Consider the following 24,955-nt stretch of genomic DNA (forward strand, 5'->3'; position numbering starts at 1 on the left):
CTAAAGGATTTGGAGCAAATGGTAAAACTCGGGAAAAACTGAGATCCACGCAGAAATTCATATGTGAATTTGGGATGATGTGGTTTTTGTTGGCATGCTTGATAGTCATGACTTTTATTCCCCTATGTTCGGCTGGTTAGTAGTTTCAGTCTATTGTGGGTTTCTTTTGGATGATTAATAGTGGGAGCTTTCATGTTTGTTTTTGATTGAGTGACAGTCCAAGATATTTTTGTGTTTTGTTTGATGAACAGGACAGTTTTGGATTGAGATGTAGAGATGTAGAAGACGAAAAGCACGAGTAAGTTTTCTGCAATTATTTTTCTCTCTCTCTCTCTCTCTCTCTCTCTCTCTCTCTCTCTATATATATATATATATATATATATATATATATATATATATTACCAAGTATGATGGTACTGGTTACACCAAGATACGAAGTTATGGAGTTGAAGTGTTGAAGTTGGAGGAGTCGTTGGGGCGAACGGTGGGGTGGAAAGCAAGAAAAGTGGTATCGTCAGTGTAATGAAATATGTAAACGGATAGAATGGTTTAGGAACGTCGCTTGTAAACAGGAGATAGGGGATGGTTACAGGAGCGATTCTTGTGCATCACCGTTCTTAGAAAACAAGATTTAAACACAAACATGGTTCTGAGATCAAAATGTGGTATTAAGGCTACATTACTGGTGGATGTGTTTGCAGCCTACAGCAGTCTGGTGCAGCAGACTTATTGAAACGCTCCAAAGCGGAGTCGTTCCTTCGTCTTTCGCTTAGGAGACAGGCCGAGATAACGAGAGCCGACATCTAGCGGCCTGTGCTCCAACTTCCCCTGCGTGCCTTATCGCGCACAATAACCACTTCCTGAGCCTAATCTCCCATCATAGCGCGCTGTGTGTGAGCAGGCTACCGAGCTGACGGGTCCTGCTGGCGGTGCCACGGTTTACATGTTCCACGCAACGCCCATCGCCTTTCTGCCAACACTCGCCGGCTTTCTGCTACCTGTGGAGCTCTCCACCGCTGCTGTAACTGCTGCTGAGACGTTCGTTCCTCGCCAGAGGTGAGTATACATTCACTTAACATTCATCGACGAGCAGCATCGGAAACGAAGTAAGAGCAGGGTGTAGTGCTACACCTTTGGTCATTATGTAAGTCAGACGTCTTTTGCTTATCAGCATTACCCTAAGATCTTACCACAAGGGTGAAATACCACGATTCATACTTAGTTTGTACACTGTAGAAGCTCCACTACGTTTCACATGCATTGCAGAAGCGCTTGTAAAAGAAAGAAAAACATTTGAGAGCAAAGAAATATATACCTGAAATGTTGCGATAACTGACAGCTCAGTCTTGTGCTAAATCTGCCAGATATTCTCCGAGATAAAACTTCTTTTCTCACGAATAGTGTGTGCACTGCCTGACAATGAAGATAACATTTTGTGGTTGTTTCTAGTATTGTCTGCTGTAAATTTCCTGTAACATTTCGAGGCTAGTCGTTTCACACACTGTGACTGCTAATGAAATTTAAAAAATCGTAACTATGAACCATTTTATTGCATGTTACTTTACACTACGCACTCTGTTCTTTTAATCTGTCTTCATTTGATACAAGAATATGCTCTTACCATTCACCTGTGTCTCCTGCTTCTCAATGTTTAGTGTCCTACTGATGTCGACGTCGTTAGAGGTGGCCTTTTTCATAATATTGCTTCTCCGTTGATTTTCAGAAAACAATAGATTTCGAAAGCGGAAACATCATATACACCTGTTCAATGAGTGATCAGTCTGTTTGTGCACACGTCTTCATACAGGAAAAAAAAAGTTTTTTAAGTCCGTCAACGGAAAATTATGTACCTTATCTGGTAGAAACAGGGTTTGGTGAAAGATGTAAATATAATTTCGAATCACTTGAAGGTGAAGCATGAAGCATTTACTGAAATGTTCAGCAACAAAGTTGCTGCTTGAGTGAATTGCACCTCGGGCAAGGTCATAGACCAGGGTCTTTGCTGTTCAGGGCCAGCTGTCTATCGAATGAGGTATTCGATCAAAGCTCGACATTTCATTTTGTCGCTACTTCTCTCTCCTGCGTTTTCGAACTATTCATCTTGCTTCAAGTGTATGAAAACTGTTGCTCATTTTTTCCCTACCGTAGCACTTTTTCGATTTACAAACACAGCTTACGAATACAGAGAACTTATTGCGAGGTTTAGATGTCATTTTTGATTTTATTGATAATGTCTGGAACTAAACAATTTTCGTTAACGTATCGTCTCTTAGAGAGCTATCGAAGCATCGAAGTTCTCTTGAATTCGCACTGAACATGAAATATGTAATTAATGTTGACGAAAATAGGAAATCAATTTACGTATCGTCTTTCCTTAAAAACGAGACACTGGTAACGATTGTTATTTTCTTATAGCACCTCGACAGAAAAGAGACCAGCCACTCTTTGTGACAACATGGTGTCTTCATCTGCAGAAGGCCATTTTCTGTAGCTTACATGGGTTTCAACTAGAGGTTTTTGCATGAGTATCTGTTTGGCTGGCAGTTGCCAGTTTTACAAATGAGTCTCGAAATAAGGCCCGATGCATACACGATAGTCCGCACCACTGGCTGTACCTGGAATATGTGAACCAAGCCACACACAATACGACGTTTACACTATTAATAAATTGTGGAGTCTCTGGAATTAATTTTATTTCTTATGTTCTGCAAAAGCGGTAAACAATGTGTTGTGTTGACAGTTTTATCTGTTTATTCCATAAGTCGAAATTCATTTACCATTACGGGTTCTCAAAGTACTTGTGCAATAAGAGATAACGAAAACGAAGATAAAGTCAGACAATTCCATGTTTTGAAATCTGTGCACGTTTTCTTCACCTAAAAAATGTCGCAAGCCTAGACTTGAAGGAACTCTTCGTGCTAAAAGAGGATGGAAAAAGTAAAGTTCTCTGATGCTTTGCTAATGCCACAAACTAAAGAATGCATTCAGACAACTGACACCGTGATGCAGTTACAGGGCAAGCAGCCACGAAACATGAATTCAACAACACTGCTGACGATCTTGATGTTTCAATACACGGTATCTTGCTGTTATTTATTTTATTCCAGTTGTACTGAATAGATTAACGGACACTTATGACGGAGTGCAGATAAAATTCTGTACTTCCAGCATCAGCTGTGCTAAGTTCCTAAATTTCAGACAGTGTGATGTTATAGCCTTTACGAAATAAATCTCACTATCATGCAAAAGAGAATTCACTCACTAGAAACATTTTAAAATTAATATCAACGCTGTTCTCAAACTCCGAGTTCTTTCCGGAACTAAATATATTGCTCAGTGTATACGTAAATTCGTGTTTGCTCTCGAGTTTGATTTTCTCCTTTGTATCTTGCGTCTACTGTAAGAGGTTGTTCGCTAAGGACGGTACAGTAGGAGTAAATGTCTGCAACCGTTTTTTAAGCTCCCCTGAAGTATAACGACCGTTTAACGATCGGGACTTGCTTCTGGTTGTGACATGCCTTGCTTTACAGAGAGGTGACAGCTCTTTCGGTTTTACTTAACTATCTGACGTTTAGCCAGTTGACTATTGATCTCCGTACAGCGAGCAGTAAACCAAGTCTAGAATAAAACACTGAGGAATCATTTCTCTAACAAAAAAAAGAAAAACACCATCATATTGATACTTGTCTAGATAGAATTGTAACTCAATATAAGACAATTTTAGTACTAGTACAAATAGTGGTCCAACAAGTGCAAATTGCAAGATGTTCAAAAATAATTTTTTACGACAATACTAAGCAAACAGTAGTCATGCTACACTGATGAGTCGTTAATGGTTACACAAAATCTTTTGCAAAGCTTCTGAGAATAAGTCTGAACACTCGTTAGAAGTGTGTTTCCTTTGTGACATGAATACGGAAAGAATTAAGTGCCATTCGGAGTCTGATAAAATACGCTGGGGTTTGAAGTGGAAATAGAACATCCAATTTTTGAGGTTAGTAAATATATTTATAAACTATAATTGATTGTTAACACAAAATAGCATATAGGTAAAATCTTTTAATGAACTATAGTCAAAATCAGACATAGGAGTCCTTCACGTTCACCAAGACTAATCATATAAGTAAAATAATAAGTCTCATATTGGATCTAAGTTTATGGAACCCTGAAAGATTTGTAATATCAGACTGGATACAACCACAAAACAAAGTTTCGAGCAAAGAAGTCTCTCTTGTATATCAAAGAAGCGTTAAATTTCAAAAAAACAAATGGCGATAACCCAGATTTGACCTATGTCTAGACACTTTAAAGTAGCATCTTCGCCTGGCATTTTCCTTGCTGGGCAATAGTTTTCGAGCACAGATTGGAACTTGAAGTCTCCGTCCCGTTAATACAGTGAAATAACTGCCATACTAAAGCTGTCATATCAAGGAATTCCAGTTCAATATTTTGTCGACAGTTGATGTAGTGCTAACAAAAATGTTTGAATAATCACCATACTACAGGATCTTAATTCTCTTGAGGCATATTCTACTAGTCATAATACTTGTTGATGCCTTCTCTTTCTAAATGCTTAACTTATTGTACTTTTGTTTCGGCTTACCCATATTCAACAGGAGTGCCTCGTTCTCCAAGTTTGACAGTGTTTTTTGAAAGTATATCTTTTGCGGCACCAGTTCTCACTGTTCAATTAATTATATTGCTGAGCTCGTAATCATCTGTCTATTTTTCCTCTAAAAATGTCCCCTCTAAAAAGTTTGTGTTGCGCTATAGGCTGTACTTTGCGGTGATGGCTTGTGGCAAATAAACAGTGACATCTCAGCAAATACATCTAGTAACGGAGCAGAAATTTGTTGTAATTTCTCAGCACATTTTAATGTGCTCTGCTCCTTTGCAAAAAGGAAGCTGCTCGTTCGGATTTAATTTACAAATATTTCAATCGTTAACACTTTCTGGACAGCTGTTTTGGTGCATACAGTAAAGTTAAATGACGCATCTGATACCGATAATGTGAACTCCGAACACTTCTTACCCGATCTTATATAAATTGGGACAAGTCAGACTACTATCATTTGTACTACGTTTTATCATTATAAAGAGTGAACATTATGACTGTTGACATAAAGTTTTTCTGAGAATCGTACTGCGTCGTAATGTAAATAAAGAACTGTGCTGAAGAAATCAACGTTTCGGCAAGGGTTACGGTGACCTTCTTCTGGGTCTACTGTTTTGATTTAGTTTTTTTTCTTTATTGTTCCTTTTCCCCCCTCGTCCTATATGGGCTGTCAGCGGTGCAATATTCGGCTCTTCAAGGGTATTTTTAAAAATATAACAAGGATGAGAATAAAGAACCTGTGGACCGTTTTATTATTTTAAATTTAAAAAATTAAAGATTGATATCTAAAAAACGAAAATATGTACATTTTGAGAACACATTAAAGAATGGCGAAATTCGTCTAGGAAAAAACAATGAAGCACTGCACTTTCACTTAAAATCTGAAGGACCTGTACTGGAAGCAGACAATATGTTCCACAGGGCTGAGGGGTAGGAAAACTATGGATATGAGGGTAGGTATTGGGGTGGATTGTGAGAAGACAGAAATTGGGAAAGATAGAGGGTGGAGACGAGTTTGGTTAGTGGGTAGGGTAGGTGTAACAATAGGAAAGGGATGGGAATGGATGGAGAGGGATAGGGAGAGAGGAGCCCTGATTTTGAGTGGGATGGATGGGAAAGAGTTAAATTTGTTATGGGTGATAAATATCTGGGCTTATCTGATTGTCTGGGAGAGGGATTTAGTTGAAGTTGCGTTGGGACAGGATGCGGAGTGTGTGTAGGTCAATGGACGGTGGGACGTGTTTGTAGAGGCGCGGCAGCGTACCAGGGTTGGTGATCAGATTAAAATCTGGTTTGCGCATAGTATACGAGATACGGAGGTGTTCGATGTAGGTGAGGAGGAGTGGGAATTTGATGTGATGGTAGAGGATCTTTGTGGAGGAAGGGCAACGGGTACGGAAAACGAGAAGCAGTGCATGGCGTTCGAGGATTGGGAGGGACTTGTATAACTTTTATTGGGTGGAGCTCCATGCAGCATTTGCATAGCAGAGGATGGATCAGATTAGGATTTTGTAGGTGCGAAAAATAGTGGAGGGGTGTAATCTCGAAGTTCGGCCTGTTAGTAGTTTTTGTAGGAGGGGTAGTAGGTGAGGTTTTCACATTAGTTGCCAGTCGAGCGTTGTCCAAGATATTTTAATGTATTAGTTAACTGGATAGGACGGTCGTAAATTGTAAGCTAGAAGTCATGGAGGTGTTTTACTTGCGTGTAGTTGCTTATATTTTGTCATTGCTGCTCATTGAGCATGAAGCTACGTCACAATTTTAAAAGGTCGTTGTTACACTGAAGCGCCAAAGAAACTGGTATAGGAATGCGTATTTCAAATACCGAGATATGTAAACAGGCAGAATACGGTACTGCAATCGGCAACGCCTATATAAGACAACAAGCGTCTGGTACAGTTGTTAGATCGGTTGTTCCTGCTACAGTGGCAGTTTATCAAGATTTAAGTGAGCTCGAACGTGGTGTTATAGTCGGCACACGAGCGATGGGACACAGCATCTCCGAGTGGGGATTTTCCCGAACGACCATCTCACGAGTGTACCGTGAATATCAGGAATCTCGTAGAACATCAAATCTCCGACATCGGAACGGCCGGAAAAACATCCTGCAAGAATGGGACCAATGACGACCGAAGAGAATCGTTCAACGTGACAGAAGTGAAACCCTTCCGCAAATTGCTGCAGATTTCAGTTCTGGGTCATCAACAAAAGTCAACGTGCGAACCATTCAACGAAGTGTTATCGATATGGACTTTCGGGGCCGAAGGTCCACTCGTGTACCCTTGGTGACTGCACGACACGAAACTTTGCGCCTCGCCTGGGCCCGTCAACGCCGACATTGGACTGTTGATGAGGAAACATTTATCGGGGTCGGACGAGTCTCGTTTCAGATTGTATCGAGCGGATGGACGTGTACGGGTGTGAAGACAACCTCATGAATCCATGGACCCTGCATGTCAGCAGGGGACTGTTCAAGCTGGTGGAGGCTCTGTAATGGTGTGGGGCGTGCAGTTGGAGTGATATGGGACTTCTGATACGTCTAGATACGACTCTGGCAGGTGACACATACGTAAGCATCCTGTCTGACCACCTGTATCCATTCATGTCCATTGTGCATACCGACGGAGAAATTCCAGCAGGACAATGCGACAGACAAGGCGACAGACGGACATCCAGAATTGCTATAGAGTGGCTCCAGGAGCGCTCTTCTGATTAAACGCTTATTCTGGCCACGAAACTCCCCAGACATGCACATTATTGATCATATTTGGGATGCCTTGCAACGTACTGTTCAGAAGACGTCTGCACCCCTTCGTACTCTTACGGATTTATGGACAGCCGTGCAGGATTCATGGTGTCAGTTCCCTCCAACACTACTTCAGTCGAGTCCATGCCACGTCGTGTTGCTGCAGTTCTGTGTGCTCGCGAGGGCCCTACACGATATTAGGCAGGTGTACGAGTTTCTTTGGCTCTTCAGTATATGATCGCTCACTTGAGGCAGAAGGAAAGGGAACACATTTATATCAGGTAGCTACGGTGCACGGAATGAGGATCTGCTGTTGTGTATTGCTTCTGGTACTGTTGGCTGTGATTTGTGCTCATCGGCTGGTGAGGCGTGGTGTCGTGTTTTCCTCCTACTGGACACAGGCTATAATGGTTCGAATGGCTCTGATCACTATGGGACTTAACATCTATGGTCATCAGTCCCCTAGAACTTAGAACTACTTAAACCTAACTAACCTAAGGACATCACACACATCCATGCCCGAGGCGGCATTCGAACCTGCGACCGTAGCGGTCACGCGGTTCCAGACTGAAGCGCCTAGAACCGCACGGCCACACCGGCCGGCTCTGGACACAGGACGCGCGGCGGCAGTTACTCGCCGGTAGCGCTCGCGTCACGTGCTGTTGGTGCGCCCTGTTGGATTCTGAGGGCTGGCAGCGAGGATGGGGCAAGCTGGTATCCATCCTCTCTGTTCATATTGTCAGGGTGTTTTATTATTTCTGTGGCGTCTCTGATCTTGCGTTTGTCAAACCTGGCTGCTTGGGCAGTACTCAGATTTCCTTAAATTTGATTTCCTTGCCGCATTTTGCCGGTGTTTGACCACTGCAAACTTGCTGTGCTGCCCCAGACGAGTGTGGCGCTCGTGTTCTCGTATGCGCGTTCGCAGAAGCGATACACAACACCCGATGCTCACTCCTTCCCCAGTAGCAACCTGTTAAGATAAAGTTCCCGTTCCTTCCGCCCCAAGTGACCAATCATTACAACGACCTTTTAAAACTGTGACGTAACGGCATGCTCAGTGAGCAGCAATGACAAAACATAAGCGGCTCCAGACAGCTAAAGCACACCAGTAGCCCAGAAGAAGGCTACTGTAGCCGTGGCTGAAACGTTGGTTTCCCCAGTACAGTTTTTTACAATCTGACGCGGTACGATAGTCGGAAAACTTTTATGTCAATTGACTCTGGCTGCAGAAGCCTATGCAATTATATTACGACTCTTCTCTAATGTTTTCTTTCAGTGATCAGTTGAAAAGCTCACTCGGTGGTCAGTTACCCCGATCTGGAGCCGTGATGATTATTGCTGGTCTAATCACAGCTTGTAAAGAATTTTAAAAAAAGCTTGAACTATAGTTAATCTTTATTAAGTTTTATATTGCTTGTACAATGCACAAGAACCACTTCCGGTATCATTAGAGAAGATGATATTCCTCTATATCTTACCCACTAGTCGAATTTCCCACCAGAGCCTTTGCACACATGTCCACGACGAAATACACACACACACACACACACACAAGAACGCACGAACACAGAAACGAGCTATAACTAATTTTTCTGTACTGTCAGTATCCACGACAGAGGATAATACTTCAGACGTCCTTTGTATCTCTGGTACGCGATAGCCGGTATTTCGCACAATACACCTATTCGGAACAGCTTCCAGTTCAAAAATGGTTCAGATGGCTCTGAGCACTATGGGACTTAACATCTGAGGCCATCAGTCCCCTAGAACTTCGAACTACTTAAACTTAACTAACCTAAGAACATCAAACACATACATGCCCGAGGCAGGATTCGAAACTGCGACCGTAGCAGTCACGCCAGCTTCCAATGATTACATGGTGTCTCAAAAGGTACGCTACCATTACAGTGTGTTATAGCAACCAAACTAATTACGATATTCACACCATATTTTGCTTACGTGACAAACTCACAAAGTTTTGTTTTCGTGTGTTCCAACAAGATGGTGCACCACCACGATGGGCTCCGATTGTGCGAGATGTTTTAGACCTGGCGTTTCCAGATAGTTTTACCGACAGCGATGGTTCAGTTCACTGGCCTCCTAGGTCGCCTGACATTACACCGATGAACTTGATTGTATAGGCATATGTCATGGAAAGAGTCCACCAAATGTCTGTCAACCACATTAATGATTTAAAGATGTGCCATTGCCACAGTTGGTGTGGATATGTTGCGCCGAGTTTGGATAGAGCTCGATGTTGTGTGTGCCACCAGTGGCACAGTATTGAAATTGATTGAATGACATAAAAACTTTGTGAGATAGTGCATCACGTAAGCCAAACACGATGTCAGTATCTAAATTAGTTTGGATACTATAACACATGGGTAGTTAATCTTTTTTACCTACCGCTCACTTTTGTATCTCTGCTAGTACTAAAATTTTCTAACTGCTCGAAGAGGGAGCATATTTTGGAAACGAGAAATGCATGATTCGCTTAACCGGATCACTCTATCGCGATTCAGACAGTTCGTGAGTTCTGTATACGAAGGTTGGAACTTTAATAGTGGCAACTATTTATTTACAGCCCGCATAAAGTAGATATGTGTGACCTTCAGAGTAGTCACCAGCGCCGACGCGGAATCTTCGAGTATTTGCTGCACAAAATAATTATAAAAAGCGTTGTTATTAAGCTATTTTTAAACGTGCACAGGTGTTATAAATATAATATAAGTGTTGTTGAATTAGTGGAAGTGTTAGTGAAGTATAAAATAAGATTAAACGGGGTAAGAAGCGTATTTTTCCTCTCGCGCCTGTAGCACGAATCCTAGGCCTAATTTCACGCACGCAAATCGTAAGCAGTGAATTAAACTTATAGATAAACGTTTCCAGTTGGTATAAATATAATATAAGTGTTGTTACATTAGTTGAAGTGTTAGTGAAGTGTTAAAGAAGATTAAACGGGGTAAGAAGTTTATTTTCCTTCTCGCGCCTATAGCACGGATTTTAGGCTTAATTTCACGCGCGCGTATCGTAAGTAAACAGTGAGTTATACGTAATCACCAGTTTTTTTATTCAGTACTCTTTCAATTTATTTATATGTGCCTGAATAGTTTCTAGGGTCCTTTGTTTACGTTTTAGTCACTACTTAAATCAGCTTATACGATTTCTGTTTTTACCATGAGTGAGAAGTGTGTGACATGCCGTAGGATCGTTAGTTCCGGGGTATGGTGTGATGGGTGCTGTAGTTTCTTTCATTGGGGCGAATGTAGTGGCGTGGGAAATGGGGACATAAATGAGGTTCACCAGTGGTATTGTAGGATCTGTAGTAGAGATAGGAAAATACTGGAACAGGAAGGGAAAATTGCAGCTCTTCAAGCTGACCTAGATAAGGCAAGGGAGGATCTGGACAGGTTAAAGAGGGAGAAGGGTGAACAGAGGTGGGAAGTGGCAACAGGTAATAGGGGGAACAGGCAAAGGAGAGCATCAGACAGCTTTGTCACAAATCTTGAAAATAGATTTGACCTGTTGCCTCAGTCAGAATCGGATGAGCCTCATGTAGCTGAAGCTGTAGAAAGGGCACAACAAGCTTTCAAGGACTTGAAAAAGGTAGGGAAATTTGTAAAGAGAAAGAAAGTTCTGTTGTTAGGTAGTTCCCATGGTAGAGGTGTTGGCCAACTACTGCAGGAAAATCTAGGTCCAGAGTACCAGGTCACAAACTTTTTCAAGCCTAGTGCAGATCTGGGTCAGGTAACAGAGGATGTAGGTGCTTTATGCAAGGATTTCACAAAGGAGGATGCCGTGGTTATAGTGGGTGGTCCGGGAAATAGCATTGGCAGAGACTCTGAATATTCCATAGAGAGTGACCTGGTGAAGATAGCGTCAGCAACGAAGCATCCGAGTGTGGGATTTGTGTCTGTGTTGAGACGCCATGATCGGCCTCATTTGAACACTTCCGTAGGGAGGGTGAACTTGGAGTGGCTGCTTAGGACGGATATAGGGTCCCATATTGGTTTGACTCCTGTGGATGCTATCGATAGGTGGGACTACACTAGGCATGGCCTTCACCTCAATAAGAAAGGGAAGGGAAAACTGTCTGGGTTGATTGCAGAAAACTTAAGGGGGGACACTGGCACAAGTGGTAAAATACCAGTGGTCACAGGTGTCAGAGGGATGCCTTTTTTAGGATAGGGAAGGGGGAAAGAAAACGAGTTTTAAGAGAGATTGGCAGACACACTCAGTTTGAGAAAACAGATGAACAGGAGTCAGATTTTATCATACAGCCTCCATTTAAACAGTGTTTAACAGAAAGTAATCAGAAACTGCCAGTTCATCTTCGCCAAAGCAGTTACAATACTATTAGTATGCAGTATCAGTTATCTTTATTACACCAGAACATTCCGGGACTTAGAAATAAAGTTAATGAACTACTCATTTGTATCGATGAAATGAATTCATCTAACCAAATTGACATAATCTGCCTCTCTGAACATCAAGTGACCACTGATATAGATATTTTAGACATTTCAGGATTTAAGCTAGCTTCCTACTTCTTCAGAGTGGATATGGATAGAGGAGGAGTTGCCACATTTATCAAAAACTGCCATAAATTCAAGAACATTGACATTAATAAATTCTGTTTAGAGCAGCATCTAGAAGCATGTGCAACAGAAGTAGAGTTCCATAACAGATCCTATATAATAATAACTATTTACCGAGCACCTGAAGGAAATTATAATCTATTCTTAGATCATCTAGAAGCTCTTTTGGGTTATTTAACAGGAAGAAACAAAGAAATTTTGATTGCTGGTGACTTTAATATAGATTTTCTAATGCAATCTTCCAGTAAACATTCACTGCAGTTAGTAATGTTGTCTTTCAATCTAACTCACACTGTAAACTTTCCAACTAGGATCACTAAATCCTCAAGGACAGCCATTGATAACATTTTTATAGACAAATCAAAGGAACAAAATCATATCATACAACCTGTTATATGGACTATCAGATCATGACATGCAGCTCCTTGTTTTAGATGTAAATTCTAAGCAGATTATCAAGACTGCTAAATCTGAGTACAGGAGAGTAGTCAATCAACCATAAATTGAGTGTTTTAGAAAACTGCTCAAAGATATGAACTGGAAAGATGTTTATAGTGCTCATGACATGAATGAAAAATGTAAGACATTCATGAACAATGTCAGTACCATGTTTGAAAACTGTTTTCCTCTAAAACTTACTCAAATTAAACAGAAGTCTATAATAAAACCATGGATTACACAAGGAATAAAGATTTCCTGTAAGACAAAAAGGAAAATGTATCTGTCGACCAAGAATAGCTCCAATGCTGATGATTTAGCTAAATACAAGGAATACTGAAAAACCTTAAAAAAAAGTAATTCAGACGTCTAAACAAATGCACTACGAGAAGAAGATAGCAATGTCAGGGAACAAAATAAAAACAATATGGGATATAGTGAAAGAGCAGACTGGTAGACCCAGAAAGGAACAGGAGCAAATAGCACTAAGGGTAGACGACACATTAGTAACTGACGGGCATAGTGTGGCAAATCTATTTAACAAGTACTTTATATCCGTTACTGATAGAATGGGACTTTCAGGATCAGTAAATAATGCCCTTGATTATCTGAAACTAGCCTTCACAAATAGCTTCAAGTACATGAATATATCACTCACTTCACCAAAAGAAATAACGTCCATAATAAAATCTTTAAAACAAAGCATTCTAGTGGGTACGATGAAATATCAACAAAGTTAATTAAGGCATGTTCTTGTGCGTTTAGCACAATTCTAAGTTACTTGTGTAACCAGTCAATTACAACTGGGACATTTCCTGACTGGCTAAAATATGCAGATGTTAAGCCTCTATTCAAGAAAGGGGATAAAGAGATACCATCAAACTACAGACCGATTTCACTTTTGCCAGCATTCTCAAAAATGTTTGAAAAAATAATGTACAGGCAGCTGCTGTACCATCTGACCACAAATAACATATTATCAAGAACACAGTTTGGATTTCTGAAGGGTTCTGATATCGAGAAGGCTATTTATACCTACAGTGAAAATGTACTTAATTCATTAAATAACAAATTACAAGCAGCAGGTATTTTCTGTGATTTGTCAAAGGCATTTGATTGTGTGAACCACAACATCCTTTTAAGTAAATTAGAATTCTATGGTGCCATGGGCAGTGCTGCAAAATGGTTCAAGTCATACCTCACTAACATGAAACAAAGGGTGTCAGTGCAAGGGACTAGTGAATTAAGTCATCAATCATCATCAGAATGGGAAGAAATTACATGTGGTGTCCCACAGGGATCCATCTTAGGGCCATTGCTTTTTCTTGTGTACATTAATGATCTCTCATCAGTTACACTGCCAGAAGCAGGGTTCGTTTTGTTTGCAGATGACACAAGTATTGCAATAAATAGTATGTCAAGTGTAGTTCTAGAAAGATCTGCTAATGATATTTTCATGGATATTAATAAATGGTTTAAAGCCAACTCACTGACATTAAACTTCGAAAAGACTCATTATATGCAATTCAGAACCTGTAAGAGGTTTCCACCCAGCATATGAATAAAATACAAAGAAGAGCAGATAGAAGAGGTTGACAGTCTTAAATTTCTGGGATTACAACTTGATAATAAATTCAGTTGGGAAGAGCACACCACAGAACTGCAGAAACGCCTTAACAAATCTGTATTTGCAATTCGAGTGTTAGCAGACATAGGCGACATAAAAATGAAAAAGCTTGCATACTTTGCCTACTTTCATTCCATAATGTCATATGGTATAATATTTTGGGGTAACTCTTCAAGTCAAACGAAAGTTTTCAGAGTCCAAAAGCGTGTAATACGTATTATTTGTGTAGTAAATTCACGGACGTCCTGTAGAAACCTCTTGAAAGAACTGGGTATACTAACTACTGCCTCTCAGTATATTTACTCATTAATGAAATTTGTTCTAAATAATATATCTCTTTTTCCAACAAACAGCTCAGTTCATACATACAATACCAGGAACAAAAATGATCTGCACAAGGACTTACAAGCACTCACTTTAGTTCAAAAAGGGGTCCACTACTCAGGAACACTCATCTTCAATAATTTGCCAGTAAACATAAAAAATTTAGTTACAAATAAAGATCAGTTTAAAAGGAGCCTGAAAGACTTACTAGTGGCCAACTCCTTCTACTCCATTGACGAATTTTTTAATAGAAACGAATGGTGTATTGTATATATTCATACTATTGGTATTGTTATTTCAGCTTAAAAAAAAAAAAGAAAAAAAGTTGACATGTTCCACATCCACGAGGATCTCCTCAGCACGGATCTATGGAACGAAATCTAATCTAATCTAATCTAATCTATTGTGTATAACTCGTTGCCAACGATGTGGAAGTCGTAGGATAGTCTTAGCAGTGCCAATAATGTTAACAGCTCGAGCGGCGCGGTCTAGTGCCCGATGAATTTGTATCAGTTCTGAAGCGAATACCGTGAAGTATTTCCTTCAGTTTAGAAATCGAGTTGAACTCACGAGAGCTTAACTCAGGGGAGTGCAGTAGGTGGTATAGCACTTAGCAGTCCCATCAGTCAAACAAATCAGTAACAGCTTGCACTGTACGTGCTTGAGCATTGTCCTGCAAAATGGTGGTCAGGTTCTGCAGAAAGTGTCATCACTTCTGTCTCTATGCTGTTCATGTTTGGAACACAACCTACGACCAGCTTAGAGACAGAAGTGATGACACTTTCTGCAGAACCTGACCACCATTTTGCAGGACAATGCTCAAGCAAGTGTTTGACTGATGGGGCTGCTAAGTGCTATACCACCTACTGCACTCCGCTGACTTAAGCCCTCGTGAGTTCAACTCTATTTCTAAACTGAAGGAAACACTTCACGGGAATCGTTGACGTGTCAACATGAGCTTGGACAAAAGGAGCAGGACATTACTGGTGAAGCTCTATTATCAAAATAACAGTAATGCTGCAGCTCCATTTCGAGAATATCGCCAACTGAAAGGATTACGGAAGGATCCTCTTTCTCCTCCTGCTATGCGAAGGAGATGAAGAAGTTCGAATCAGCTGGAGAACTGGGCGTCGCTCCGGGAAGAGGCCCACGAACGGTTGCACCACAGCTGATTGATGAAATCGCTGTTGCTATGGGAGACAAAGCTGCGCGCAATTCCCGAGCATCAGGCAGTGCGCGTGCTGTGTCACGACAGTTGAGCATCCCATGGTCCACTGTTCGGAACGTGCTTCGAACCATTCTCAAGTGGTATCCGTACAAGATCCATATCGTACAGCAGATTGCACTACAGGATGCACAACGACGTGTTGACTTCGCTCTCCATTTTCTCGCAAGGATTGAAGTCGACGAAGGCTGGCCCTGAACCATCCTATGGACAGACAAAGCTCATCTTTCTCTGATCGTGAGGTGAACACACAGAACTGTCGAATGTGGGGATTTTCACCTCCAGTCACTGTGCAGGAAGTTCCTCTGTATGATGAACGTGCGACCGTATGGTGTGGCTTCACTGGTACGTTCATCATTGGCTCATTCTTTTTCGAACTGGTTGGCTCTCAAGGTCCGAAGACGTGCAGTGTGACTAGGCACTTACTGCGATTGCTTCGCCACCCTAAAGAAGAGAGACGCATTGAACTCAACAGTTTTCATGCAAGATGGGGACCACCGCACATCGCTCGTGAAGTTCACCAGTCTCTCCGAAACACGTTTGGAAAAGATCGAATTATCAGCCGATCGTTTCCAAATGCTTGCCCGGCACGATCACCTGATCTCACTCCCTCTGATTTCTGGTTGTAGGGCTACCTGAAGGACAGGGTTTACCAGGGGAACATTCACACATGTGCTGATCTGAAGCGCAGCATATCAAGAGAGGTAGGACGTGCAGTCCTGCTTTTTGATACTCTTCTAGACACTGACGGCCGCCATATTGAGCCCCTTTTGTAGCATTAATGGTACCGGTGTGTAATGTTAGATATACTGTAGCAACACATTAAAAGTGTTTCGATTGAATTTATTCCACATTATTTCTCTTCCCCGTGTCCTTGACATTAATACTACAATGTTTGGTCCTAGTACGGTAATTAGTTTCCGTGTTACGTCTTAAATAGGGAAGTTTAATTATAACCATTCGGCGCATTGTAAACAGTAACGGGCCTATCACACTTCCTTGGTGTACTCCGGAAGTTTGCTATGAAATCTTTATTCAGTCGCAAATCTGGTCCGATCTTTCAAAAGCTCGTATTTTTTTCATTAACCGGAAGTGCGAGACGGCGTCAGATTCCTTCCTGAAGTCAAAGAACACATCAACCTCAGCGTCGTTGTCTACACCTCGCTCTGTTCCTCCATGAGATCATAGATTCCTGATTTTCGCTCTTTTGTGGAACCCATATTGAGTTTTATAGATGAGGTTTTCGTTCTTCAAAAGCGTGACAGTTTTTGAACATAAAATCTCTTCCATAATTCTACAACAGATTGACGTCAACAATATAAGCCTATAATTACTCGTATCTATCCTACGGGCCTTCTTGAAAACGGGAATTACCTGTGCGTTTTTCCAGTCATTAGGTACCCTTCGCTGTCCCAGCGAACTACGATAAACTTCTCTACCCCTCGCAGTATCGTCAGCAAAATTCAAAACGGCGATTTTTTTTGGCCAAACAGTCACCACTCTAATATTAAGTAATCTGTTAATCCCTTGTGATTCCTTTAGTGAAGGCGAGACGACACCAAACAAATAACATATTCTCTGTACCAAAATACAATATTTTAATGACACTTTTACGTCCGGAAGAGGAATCACAAAACGTAATAGATTCGTACTCGGCAGGAGCTGGGTTCGAATCCATGCCCAACCATCCAGATTTAGATTTTTCGTACCTACCATAAACTGATCACGGTGAAAGACAAGATGGTAGCTTTGAAAAGGACCATCCCTTTTTCCAATTTATTCCAACTGAGTTAGTACTCCATCTCATGTTTTCGTCGTCGACGTGATGTCAGACTTGACTTCCTTTGGTTTCACTCTGTCAGCGGAGTGCACGGTGCAGAGGATGAGGAAATCAAAAGCCACCATCGCAGACTGCCTCTATCGGAGAAGATCCGCTACAGCGTTTTCCTCCTTCCTTAACAAATAGAGAAGTAACAGTATCTTCTAGATACAACAAACTGTATCGGTTTGGTAACATGATACGGATACGGCGTGGCTTTCGAAAAAAGCAGTAACGCACGTTATACTTTCTTAGTGAGCTGTATTTACGTTGAAGAGCCAGCCATGTGACTTTTCTTGAAGTGTAATGCTCGAATGGCGTCTGTACCTGATGAAAAGCCAACAAATAGATGCTTAATCTCTGTGAAGTTCGGTAAGTCGCTTATCGCCACTTTTGTACCACAGGAGGCCGGAAACTGTCTAGAATAGTGATTTATGTAGATATTTTGACCGACCGCTAATAGTACATCGTATACAGAGTGGAGTGCGTAATATTTGAGGCGCTGATTGAAGAGAAGCGGAAGTCAGGATCCTCCATTACGTTTTCAGTGAATTACGAAAAAATTTCCTTAACACTGCGACTCACGATGAGGAGTTCTACTCGTATTGATGGCTTCATGGCCCCCGTAATCCACGTCACCTTGAATTTTTTCGTTATCCGTAACAACACTGTACCACACTAACCAAGCACCTATCAAAATAATCCTCACGAGACAGCTGCACACCTGAGACAATATAGCGAGATCAGGGAAGGGAAGAGACCGTACCCTTCCAACAGCCATGAATTAGGTCACAGCCCTCGCATTGGGATTACTAGAATGACCAGATACAGGCAATGTCATGACTACATGAAATGAAACGCAATGATGGTATGCATTATTGGCCGGAAGAGCCCATCTGATTCTTCGGCTGCCTAGTGCAAGCCTTTCTATTTCACGTTATTTTGGTCATTTTCGGGCCTTTTTTGATGAAGACGCACCCGTCATGTCCAGCAATCGAACGCGGCACACTGCGGTGCAGAGGCAGCATAGCTAACCACTACCTTTAATTGATACATTTACCCTTCTCCACCATCCCTGAAAGTAGGTAACATCTTCACGGAATCACCCTGTATAATGCAATTAAGATCTTCAAAGTTGTTAGACCGCGTCATATTTCTTCAAACAATCGACGTTTCGACCCCTTAGACGGGGGTCATCTTCGGAATCTTGAGGTATCCACTGTAGACTGGGCACAGTCAGAGACCAGTGGCGTCTTGTCTCATAAGGGGGAGTTCTCCCACGCTTGTGCTGGATATGTCGGGTACAATTGGTGGGCCATCGCCATTGTATAATGAGAGAAATTTTCCCGCGCTAATGCCGACGAAGGGAGTTATCGTCTACAACTCTTGTGGTTAGAAAGGGATTTTTCCCGCACTACTGCTGGAGAAGAGTTATCGGTTAAAATTCGTCCTGCTGCTATTGGTGGGCCCATATCATTAGCTAGAAGTGAAAAGGGCAATGCAAGAGAGGGGACTGTTCATCCAAAATATTATTGTCCGCAGAGGTGGCTTCCAGTGCGTTGTTTGTATTGCTCGCACACCGCGGCCACGTATTCACTTCCTTGATGAAGGGAAGCCACAACACCGGAAGCGTATAGCCGTCCCCACTATTAGTCACATGCGTTCTTAGAAATTTCAATCGCTTCTCGGACTTTTCTTCTATAAGTGTTGGTTTCCTTAGCTACCACATGTACGTTACTGAGATCGATGTCAAGGCTACAGTTCTCGCGATGTTTCGCTACCGCCTATTTCATCCTTTGTTTCAGGCCGCGTATGGCGTTCGTGTTCCTTAATACGTTCTTTAACAGTCCTTCCCGCTTCGCCTATATAAACTCTGTCGCAGCCTGACGTCATTTTATACACGCTCGCAGAGTTGAGGCAATTAGGTACATTCGTTTTCCGACGGAAAAAATATTTTTCTCTGTTTCGACTGAAAAAAGCGATCTGAATACCATTTTTCCTTAGAATTCTGATTATGTAGTCGATGACCCCAGAAACAAATAGTAATTTAGCAAAGTGAGAAGATTTTAACTTCAATGACAACGGGTTCGAAAGCCAGCAGAATTACTCTGTGTAATGATATATCTCAGCTTCTGATGACCAATGCAGGAATTAAGCTGTATGTGTAATAGTTCTTTATCCATAAATATATGGGTTCCCGTATATAATGAGCTTCGAAAATTTTGAAATTCGGTAATAAAAGCTGCAGGTTTAATGCTTGACTGCTGAGTAAAAACTGTTTGAGGTCTAGTGTATTACTGAAGGCTTGGTCCGCGGCTGTTAACGAATGCCTCGAATAGTAAAAACAGTCGTTTCAGATTTTATTAATATTAAAGGCATTTACAGTGACGTCGCCAGTTCTTTCAAATAATTACAGTATGTTTGTAAATTCCTCTTACAAGCATATGACATTGAAGGTCGCAGGAACGATAATATTTTGAGTAGCAACACATGGCCTGAGACACCCAACACCGGCGGACAAAGGAAATGGCCAACATTTACATGTTGCATTAAGCATTCTATATCCCTTCTTGTACTGATTGTGCACATCCTGTTCCATCACTATAACAGTAGCTAACGTTGAGCATTGTTGCATGATATAGTTGGGTTACAGTTTTCTCGGCCACAAGTGAGAAAAGGAGACAGTTTCGCAACAAGATATTTTACTATGGTTTCTTAACTGTTCCCATTAAACAATGGCACTCTGTGTCTATAGAAACTGCGGCAATTTTCGCTTCAGCACAGGGGGCTTGCCGAAGGGGACTTTTACTGGAGACTGTCAGGAGGGGGCTTGCTGGATAAATTAAGGGAGAGGGTCAGACAGAGATAATACTATAACTACCACAGTCATAGTAAATCCCTGTCACACTTACACCCAGCATACGAGAGGGTGTTGACTCACATTTGTTTCTAGACTCGGATCCATACCCAAACCACTGTCTACACAGCGCACTCGACGCGCCCCAGGACTTTCTATGTGGAACTTTTTAACAGCATCTACATGTGATCGAGCATGCTCGATACTTTCATTGGCAAAATAATCTCAAGATTGGTTCTTGAGTCACTACTAAGAAGTAACAAAAATAGAGACTGTATTTCTTCGTTATATGCTGAATTTCTTGCGCTTCATGCTTTGTAGACGTAGCATCAAAACGTAGCTACCTGCCAATAATTTTATACCTCAAGAAAAACGAAAATGGGGTTCTAATTAAGAACAAGGTTCTGCTTATCAGACGGACCACCCCCCCCCCCCTCCACCCTCAATTATAATCCTAGACAGCCGGCCGGAGTGGCCGTACGGTTCTAGGCGCTACAGTCTGGAGCCGAGCGACCGCTACGGTCGCAGACTCGAATCCTGCCTCGGGCATAGATGTATGTGATGTCCTTAGGTTAGTTAGGTTTAATTAGTTCTAAGTTCTAGGCGACTGATGACCTCAGAAGTTAAGTCGCATAATGCTCAGAGCCATTTGAACCATTTTATAATCCTAGACAGACTGTGGGTTTGTTGTTTTGAATGTTACTGGCTGCTAGCATTATCTGATAAAGTGCAATAACAGATACCGATATATTTTAGATCACTTTTCTGGTACGTACATCTCTCAACTGTATTAGATCGAACACGCCTTCTATATTCGCGTCACCCCTGTACAACATAACCATACTATTGCAGTCCTTAGCTTTATCTCGTTAGATCGCTGAGATATGTTGATGACGGAGTAGTGCTAAGTTTTATGTGGTCTGTAAACTTGTGGAAACCGTTTCAAGCCGAATGTCTTAACTCCGCCGCGATAAATGAGACATAAAATTTATCTGCCCAGCGAAGTACTTCGGAGAACAATTTTACGAGAAAAGTAGCTAGACTCTCGCTGTTTTACAGAAACCGTCAGATTATATCTTGGATTAATTATAATAGTTCGTGAAATGGAGCAGGATGACAGTAACGGGCAAAAGTAACGCTCACAACTGTATATTTTGTAATGTCTCCACCGAAATTCTGTGTAAGCCAACTGTTAACTGAAATCGATTCGCCATGCGAATATTCCGGGAAGTTCGTACCACCCATGAAGGACACCGGTTCTCCAAAAAAGTCTGCATTTATTCCCCGTGAGTTGAAAAACTTTCCGGGCAGTTTTTAAAATTTTTCGATGTACCGTAAAGGCTCTGTACTACCAGCAACGCAGGTTAAATTTGTCATTGCATAGTTAACGTCTTGTTATCGTCCAAATAAGAGTTCCGTCTTATCAAATGTTCTTGCAGTTCAAGCAATCCGGTGAGCCTTATGAGTAGGGAAGACAAGTTGGTTCAATGTCTACGAGTTCATTGTGCTAGAGCGTATTTTTTTTAGCCCTTATTGGTTTGTTTCTTGAATGTAAAATGATCAGAATTGATACATAATGTTCTGAAATTGTTTGTCTGGTGGTTTCTCAAGTTGTAAATACGAAGGATGTCAAAGCTATTCCACAAACGTAGCGCGAAGATTCTTTTTGAAAACCTTGGGTTATTTACTTCTGTGATTACTGTAAGAATTAAAGTTGCCACTCCTCTGTTTGTGAACACTGATAACCTTGCCGTTGCTTTTGTGATCTCTGCGTGTAAAGTTGGTTTCATCCATACCAAACGGTGAGGACTTTTTACTACATTAGCTCTCTTGAAACATTAATTTTAAGTGTTCTTATCAACCTCATCGATTTTTTTTTTACATCCCGTCGTTGTTTCCTGGATGGCGCAAAAGCTGAACATAATATCACACGGACTCCTTACACTTTACTCTTTGCACAGGACGTGACACTGAGAAAAACGAGGTTATAGACTCTAAAATCCCCTTGAAGCGAAAACAAGAATTCTAGTCGTTAAAGAAATGCAAAGCTTCAATACAGAGAGGAATATCAGTTTCATAGATTTGTTTCCTTGTCTGGTTTTTTTTTGCGTTAGTCTCGAAAATGCTTCACTTGCTTATAACAACATACAGAGACCTAGAGACAGCCATTTTTTTCTTACTCTGTTTACAAGTTATTAGGAAAACGAAAAGTAACAAATTGCTTATACGCTGCATTGTACACTGCAAATGTCGACGTTTACATATTTAAACAATTACACTGCTTCCAAATGGAAATTTTCACTCTGTAGCGGAGTGTGCGCTGATATGAAACTTATAGACAGGTGAAAACTGTGTTCCAAATCGAGATTCGAACTCGGAACCTTTCTCTTTCGCAGACAAGTGCTCTACCTACTGAACTACTCAAGCACAACTCACGACCAGTCCTCACAGCATTACTTCCACCAGTACCTCATTTCCTACCTGACAAACGTGACAGAAGTTCTCCACCGAACTGGTAGTAGTAAAGCTGTGAGGATAGGTCGTGAGTGAAGTTCTAAAACTAATGTAGGCTGTTGCAGACTGCCATAAGTAAGTGCAGACTAGGGTAGTTTTCCTAAGTAGACTAGGCAGTGTAAATCCTACGCGCGTTGCCTGAATGTCAAGTGAGTTGCATACTTATTGGGCGTTACCCCATTTGGATCGCTTTGTTTACATACGCGATCAGTGTTTTGCCAGATTCCCCTAGAAAACGGAAGTGTTGAACCATCTAGAAACTGAGTGTGCATGCGTAAAGGGCTGCGTAACCTGCTGCGCATTAATATGCGACGAGCATTCCTCAGCGTACATCATCATTCGGAAGTGTGAGAAATGTACGATACAACGACCATCGAAAACAACGCAGAAGCCACGTCTAGGTACTGTGAAACAATTATCCATAATGTAGTGGCTACTCGTCTACGAGATCACCTTCAGAAGCGTAGACTCGGTCCGCAATCTATCAAACGTGTGGTACAGGAATTGTTACAGACATCAGGAAAAAAAAAAAATTCGAGGGCCACTTGTGAAACAACTAACGAAACGTCGATTGCAACAATGTGTGGGACCTCAGCTGATGAGCAATGCAGTCTCTCGAATGCCACATCATCAGTTTTATTGCACACTGCTACAACAATTTCTCATAGTGACATAGACTAAGTCGTCGCTAGAGCTAATTAAGCTTCAGGAGACTCGTTATCAATGCGAGAGACCCAGTACTGGAGGAAAGCTTCTCAGTTATTCATCCTAACTACGAGCCACCTAACCACCATGCTATGGGGACAACGAGGCTCAACGCTGTATATTAACGTGTTCACGTTGCTGTCACACGTAAGATTAAACTCTCTTGCTTTCATTTCTGGTAGATGGACAGATGTGTCAGGACATCATATGATGAATTTCATTGCCACGGCACAGGGAAAAAATTTCTTCAAGAATATTCGTCCTGTTGAGTGCAGAGAAACAGTACAGTTTATCGAATCAAGCTGTATCACAGTAATTCAAGAAATGTGGGGCGAAACGTTCATAGCGGTGATCGCCGAAAATACCAGAAATATGCAAACTGGAGAATAGTGGAAGAAAAGTACATGCATTTAACAGTTGTAGGATGTGCTGCTCTTAGCGTCAATTTCCTTATGAAATACATCATTGCTGTACCTGTACTCCAAGACTATTCTAGCTCACTAAGGAAATAATAAAGCATTCAGTCACGCACCTCATGCTCTGTTGGAAACAAATCAGAAACAAAAGTATGGGAATTCGCTTTTAACTTTGAAACTTGCCTCACCAGCTCGTTGGGCTGGAGCTTTAACGAATTTTGAGAGCTTGATAAGGAACAAAGAGGCTGTTCTAGAATCTATTGTTTCCCCTTCAGTTCGTTTCTATAACACAGTAAAGAACTGCTGTGTTAAAGGAGCACACACGAGAGAAAGTTGAAACTACTGCCATCACCCAACTTGAAGCAGACGTCCATTATCACCCGCTATGTATTACATCTGAAGTTACAAACAGAACAAAATACACCTTCAAGCCTATCCATGCTGTGGCAAATCTGTTAGATCGACAGCATAAAATCACTAGTATGAATGCTGAATACGAAACCCATGCATTACATGGCGTTACATGGCTCGCAAGTAGAGAAAATCGCGACCCGACCTATACTCGGGCGCGGTCTTCTAAACACAAAGTTGTCGTCCGAATTATGCTCGGGCCTGATACAGAAAGGGTTAATGGTACAGTTACAGCTGTTCAGCCGCGAGCCCAGGCAGGGAGTATTCGAAAACACACAGCTTGCAGCGGCTGTGGAGGGCGATTGGGTCGGTCGTCGAAATACTGACAGTAAAATGGAAACAACAACTCGGCTGGACACCTGGAAGTACACTATTAATCAGTCACGCCAGGAAAACCTGACAGATCACAAGGTCCTGCATAATATTCTACAAAGGAAGGTAATAGTAAAACAGGCATAAAATATTTTATGCCCAGTTTCGTTACAATAATTATTCCTTTAAAATATTTGCATTTTACAGAATTGAATAAAGGTACCCATTGATGGTGGCACAAAGGTGTTGAAGCATACTTTAGGCGTTAAAAACAGTTGTTAGTGTGATAGGTGGACCTGAATTCCCATAATTAAGCAACATATTGTTTGGTTTTCTGTTTTGTGAGAG

The 24,955-nt window shown here is 41.5% G+C and overlaps 1 protein-coding gene across 2 annotated transcripts in view; it reads left to right on the plus strand.

Moving 5' to 3' along the window:
* The first annotated feature begins 872 nt into the window (after nucleotides 1-872).
* LOC126237019 (ras-like GTP-binding protein RhoL) overlaps nucleotides 873-24,955 on the plus strand; it is a 342,104-nt gene continuing 318,021 nt past the window's right edge. For both annotated transcript variants that reach the window (XM_049946758.1, XM_049946757.1), the window contains exon 1: nucleotides 873-1,056. The gene's annotated coding sequence lies outside the window, so the exon portion shown is untranslated. The remainder of the gene's footprint in view (nucleotides 1,057-24,955) is intronic.

The sequence above is a fragment of the Schistocerca nitens genome, chromosome 2 (assembly GCF_023898315.1).
Source record: "Schistocerca nitens isolate TAMUIC-IGC-003100 chromosome 2, iqSchNite1.1, whole genome shotgun sequence".
In the NCBI taxonomy this organism is placed as follows: Eukaryota; Metazoa; Arthropoda; class Insecta; order Orthoptera; family Acrididae; genus Schistocerca; species Schistocerca nitens.